The sequence below is a fragment of the Archocentrus centrarchus genome, unplaced genomic scaffold (genome assembly GCF_007364275.1).
Source record: "Archocentrus centrarchus isolate MPI-CPG fArcCen1 unplaced genomic scaffold, fArcCen1 scaffold_24_ctg1, whole genome shotgun sequence".
Taxonomy (NCBI): Eukaryota; Metazoa; Chordata; class Actinopteri; order Cichliformes; family Cichlidae; genus Archocentrus; species Archocentrus centrarchus.
The window spans coordinates 5,786,947-5,793,262 of NW_022060254.1; positions in this window are offsets into that span (position 1 = coordinate 5,786,947).

Genomic DNA, 6,316 nt, shown 5'->3' on the forward strand with positions numbered 1-6,316 from the left:
CAAGTATTTTATATATGGGAACAATCAATTATGAGCATAATTATTATTGTGGAACTGTGGCCAAAGTCACATTAGTCATTACTTTATTGTGCTCTTCTTGGCTGATGGTGACAAACATCAGGGTAGTTTTGTTCTCCTGTTTCTGTGAGCTCGGCATGTTGAAGGTACCTAAGATTAAAATCTTTTCCATCTGTTCTAATCAAACACTTTATACCTCAGTTGTTGCACTCGTTACAGTGTTCTGTAACTGTGACTGACCTGAGCAGGCTTGGAGCTGAAAGAACAGGACTGCAGGGATTCATTTTTCCTGAGCTTTGCTTCCTCACAATCACATCACCTGAGAAAGAAACATGTACAGTCATTGTGATTTTGTTTTCTGACCCTGCAAAAAGAGGTCAGAAAAGCCCAGAGAACACAGACACACAGGGTCCAACATTCATACTCCAATATTTACTCTTCATAAATGAAGGGCACCAGGTTGTCACAGTTATACTATTACTAGATATCACATTACTGTGTATGTATGAATGAATATAAACAAGGAACAAACTTTGGAGATGCAGAGCATCAAACTGCAGACCAGCATCTACGAAACATCTTTGTTGAAGGAGCCCATCAGAGACCTGTAGAGTGTGTTAGCCTGTGGTATAAGCAGCAGCCACTGAAACATTGCTGCTTCAGATAAGATCAGACACATGAAAGTCAGGGTGGGAGGGTTTCAGTGACCTCTGCAAACTGACTGACCTCTGCAGGTGTGAAGCAGTTTCTCCAGCACAGGGAGCTGCAACCCCCCCAACACAAACCTGACTCTCCAGTCACAGGCAAACAGAAAGCTCCAGCAGGCAGAGGCTGTGTGGGTCTTGCTGGATGTTGCTGATCAGAGCCTGTGCATCAGCAGAGGGCTTCTGCTCCCACTGACCCACCTGGACAGTTTATTTCAATTTATTGAAAATCATTGATTAATTTTTCAATTAAATATGAATACATTGCTCAACACATCGCAACAGACTGGCAGCCTGTCCAGGGTGTACCCCCCTAGTTCCCTGTGTCAGGAATACACTGCAGAGCTCCACTAGCTGGGCAAGCAATTAAGAAAGAGGATGAATGGATTCTTTAACTTCTCAATATATTTTCAGTGTAAAAGAAGAAAACTGACCGTGACTGTCATTCTTCAAATAATATTGATAATATAATAAATATAGGAATAATCTCAGGGGCGATGGCTCATGGAAGGAATTCTGTAAGTAAGATGGCTAGCTCTAATATTAATGCCACAAATCCAGGAACACGCTCGAAGTTAAAATGACACAAGAACACACTAGATGATAAAATGAATCTAAAACAGAAGTTAGTCTGTCCACATTTGATTGTCAGGGTGTGGGTGGAGGGCTGGAGCCTATCCCAGCAGGCACAGGCAGGTTCACCCTGGACAGGTCACCAATGTGTCACAGGGCTGACAGAGAGACAGACACGAGTTAGAGGAACAAATCCATCTAACACTACTGGCAGCTCACTACAACTACATGTTTGTGTGCTTCTGTCCTCACATCCATCTTCTCAGGATGCTGCACTGAATGTTTGTTAGTCTTCTTTAGACAGACCTCACAAGAGGCGGATGTGCTCAGTCCAGTAATCTGACCTAACATATCTTTGCACAGGGATTAATCCAGTACATCTCACCACCTTCATTTAACAGTCCTGAAGAGCACCCTCTGACCCACTGTTCCCACACCTGAATAAACAAATATTGGCATGTACAACTAACAGCCTCATCAGAACATTTCATCAGAATTAATAGGCCCTATTCAGCCCTATGAATTATTCCTTGTTTATATATGAATGAATGCATATGGAATGTTGAGCTCATGAGGAACTCTCATATTGTTACAATTGTTACAGCAGGAGAAACAGACTAGAAGCCATTTTGTTTGCAGCATTCACTTTAGCAGCAGTCAACAGTTTGAGATCGATTAAGACACGTTTGGAAACATCTGAATCTGTAGCAGAGTCAATCAATCGAGATCACAACATGTCTCTGCACCCAAGAGAGCACGGTAACACCGACTCCCTTGACTGTGGTGAGCTGTCAGAAATTCCACTTGAGTGGGGAGATCTACCAGAAGTCTCAATTGACCCTGCCACAGATATCTATTACTGGGGTTATCAGTCAGATGTCCCACTTGACACTGATGCTGAATCCCTCAGAAATGCATCAGACCACAGTATGCAGGAGGAGAAATGTCCTCTGGAAGAGACAAAAAGAGACATGGAGGCCCAAAATGAGGCACCAGGAGACATCTGCAATGAACTTCCAGTGAAAACACAAAACCAAGAAGTTCAGAATATGCAGAACCAGGTCAACGTGCAGATCTCAAGTGAATGTTATTGGCAAGAAATGTTTCGTCAAGCACAGCAACACATTGCACACTTGAACCAACACTGCAATGTTGTAGTCAAGGACATGTTCAAAAAGCTCCAAGTTTCAGAGCAGAAAAATCAAGAGCTGCAAGTGTTGTTTGATGAAACACTGCAAAGAAATACAGACATGCTTAAAGAAAAAGATGAACTAGAAGCCAAACACAGAAAGCTGCAGTGTAAACTTCAAGAAAGTGAGAAAATAAATGAAGGCTTGAAAGTTTTGCTTGACGAAGCTTTGAAAAGAAACACGCAAATACTGAATGAGAAGAGAGAAGAGCAAATGAAACACACAGAAGTCCAATGCAACTTCTATGAGTTGAAAAAGATGAACAAGGAGACGCAAGGCAAGCTCAAAGCCATGAAGGAAGAAAATGAAGGCTTACACGTAATGTTTAACTACGCCCTGAACAGAAATACAGAGCTGCTTAAAGAAAAGGAACAAGTAGAAGAATCACATAGAGAGCTGCAAGAGGAGAGAGGACAACAGGAGAAAATACATACAGACATGGAGTGTACACTGCAAGAAGTGCACAGGAGAAATCAAGAATTACAAGAACAAGTACAGCAAAGTAATAAAAACATGCACGAGGCACAGGATGTACATCAAGCCAAGTACAAAGAGCTGGAAGAAAAGCATGCTGAGAAACAGGAAAAATGTGAAGAGCTCGAGAAAAGGTGTGAGAAACTGGAGAAGCAGAAAGCTGAGAGCATCAGTGACCTCCAGAACGTCATACTGCAACACAAAGAGCTGCAAGAACGCATCCTGAGAAAGAAAAAGAGATTCAAGTTTTTCTGGAGAAACTTTGCTGGACAAAATTAGCCCTGCCTTCATTGACCTTTAACCCCTTTAGTTTCCCCTCTCCTCTCTGCCTAAGCACATCTTCATTATCCCTTTCTTCTCTCTCTCTCCTTTTTCTTTTCCTTTCACCCCCCCAACCAGTTTCAGCAGATAACTGCCCCTTTACTTTTTCTTTACTTTCTCTTTCCAACCTGTTTGTTTGCCCTTGAAAACAAAGTGTAATTAGATATGGTGATAATAAAGGCCATCTAAAATTACTGCTGTGTGTATGTTGACTTATTTCTCTTTGATTACAGTCTCTGTTAGGCTAAATGTTTACCACACAAATATGAAAGTTGCAAAAAACCTGTGGTTGCTTCTGGTCCAGAAAGTCAATTCACCAAAACATTAGTGGGGTTAGGTTAACTGATGATTTTAAGTACCCTGTAGGTGTGAATGTGGGTGTGAATGGTTCACCTGGACACTCAAAAAAGTCATGTTATTCACTGGGGTGGCTGTGGCTCAGGAGGTCGAGCAGGTCATCTACTGTACAAATTGAAAGGTTGGTGGTTTGATTCCTGGCTGCTCCAGTCTGCATGCCAAAGTATCCTTGGGCACGATACTGAACCCCAAGTTGCTGCCACTGAGGACTGTATGATCTGTGACAGTACTTTACTAAAAACAAAAAGAGTTGAATTTAAGGTAGGCTTTTCTTCTTTTTGTCCGTTTACAGTAAATTAGTACAGAAATCGATCAACATATTGATTTATTCGGCCTTACAGAGACCTGGAACAGCAGGATGAATGTTAGCTTAAATCAATGTTTCTCAGAGTGTGGGGCGCAGGGTCATGGCAGGTGGGGTGCCAACAACCTGGGAGAAAACACACATTTAAAACAATGGTCATTCTTTCTCAGAGTCTTCATTTCATATTTAATGGTTTCTTGTCAGTGCCTGTTTTTTATTCGTGAAGGAAGACACCTAAAACACTTCAATGATAAAATGATAACATTTCATATATTAAAGAATCAGAAGATATCACATGTACATGTGGGCAGTCTTGTTCAGGGAGACACAGGCCTTCCCAGCCAGCTGCCTCCCCAGAAGAGCGCAGCTCTAAGCTAAACATAACATCTTTATACTGCTGCTGTCCTCTGTGACTCTTCCTCTTGGTGAGAAACTCCAGGAATTTGTCATCCAGAAGCCGTGCAGCCGCTGCTTCTCTAACACGGTAAGTGGCTGACCCCTGGAGAGCACTGCTCCATCGTCTGAGAGCAGTGTCTGACCAGCCAACAGCAGCAGGTGACCCTTTTATTTACATTTTATTTGATTAATAAAGGACAATGGTTTGAAAACTGCCCACACAGTCTGTGCTTTATTCAATACATAAGCTGATGCAAAAGTAACTTTTACCACATTATTTTGGACTCGAACGCACAAGAAGGCAAACTTGAAGTGGTCCTGATTCCTGATAGAAATGTTTGGGTAGCCCTAAATCATATACAGTGGTAAAAAAAGGATTTTAGTTCCCCCTCCTGGCATGTTTGCAGACATGCAGAGTGAGACAAAACCAACATAAACTTGTTTCCTGTGTACAAACAAGCTGTTAACAGAGTGGTAGTACACTCCCCTCCAAAAGTACTGCAACATATCCGTGAAACACAGTGGAGGTGATGTCATGGCTTTTGTGGCTTCTTCTGGGATGGGCTCATTAATCTTCATTGATGATGTCACACATGATGGCAGCAGTACAATGAACTCAGAAGTCTACAGAAACATTTTGTCTGTCAGTGTAAAAAGAGATGCAACCAAACTGATTGGGTGATCCTTCATCATTCAGCATAACGGCCCAAAACACACAAAACTACAAAGGAGGTCATCGGGGACAGGAAGTGGAAGGTTTTAGACGGCCTCGTCAGTCTCCAGACTTAAACCCTACAGAGCATTTTACCTGAGAAAGAGGAGACTGAAGGGAGGAACACCCCACACACACACACACACAAGAAAGACCAAACAACTGAAAGAGGCTGCAGTGAAAGCTGGAAAAGCATCACAAAAGAAGAATGCTCATTGTTTAGTGATGTCAGTGGGTCACAGGCTTGATGCAGTTATTGCAAGCAAAGGATTTTCAGCTAACTATGAAGTCTTATTCACTCTAATCTATTTTATCTGTTTCAAAACATTTGCTCACAAGACAAATGGCTGGCTTCAGACAGAAGGGACTATGAAGTGTGTATCAGATCCAGATGTAAATACCTGGAAATAAAAGCTGAGATGTTGCTCTTTTGTCTCATGTTCATCTTTTAAGGTCAAACCCGAATGTTTCCAGTCTACAGCAAAAATAAAAGGAATGGCCTCACTGTTCCAGTACTGTTGGAGGGGAATGTAGCTGATGAGACTGACCCTCAAAATGCATCAGACCGTTGCAGCACCAGCATATGCCACAACTGCCGGAGCGGCAAACCATTGGCCACTTTTGAATCTCTCCAGTTCGAAGCATTTCAGCCACTTTCATCTGACCTCTGGCATCAACGTGGCATTTTTGCCCAGAGAATTTATCTTCTTTGGACCACTCTCTGTAAAGCCTAGAGATGGCTGTGTGGGAAAACCCCACAATTACTCCAGCCTGTCTGGCACCAACAACCATTTTCAAAGTCACTTAAATCACCCATTCTGATGTTCAGTCTGAAATTTATTAGATCATCTTACCTGTGTCTACATGCCTAAATGTATACAGTTGCTGCCATATGATTGGCTGATTAGATATTTTTAAAAAAACAACTAGTTGAATAGGTGTACTTTACAAAATGGCGGCGAGTGTATGTTTGTGTGAAGATTTGTTATAATAAAATGCTCTTCTCTTTATCTCTGAGGAACTGAGAGCAATATCTGACGCACATATTGACACACCACACTGCTGTATTCACACACACAGTTGGGGAAATAATAATTTGTAAGTTTGCTCACTTACAAACAAATGAACAGTCTAATTTTCATGGCAGTTTTATCTTAATGGAGAGAGACAGAATATCAACCAAAAAAAAAAAACAGAAGAAAAAAACACATTACATAAAAATTATAAATTGATTTGCATGTTGTTGACTGAAATAAGTATTTGATCC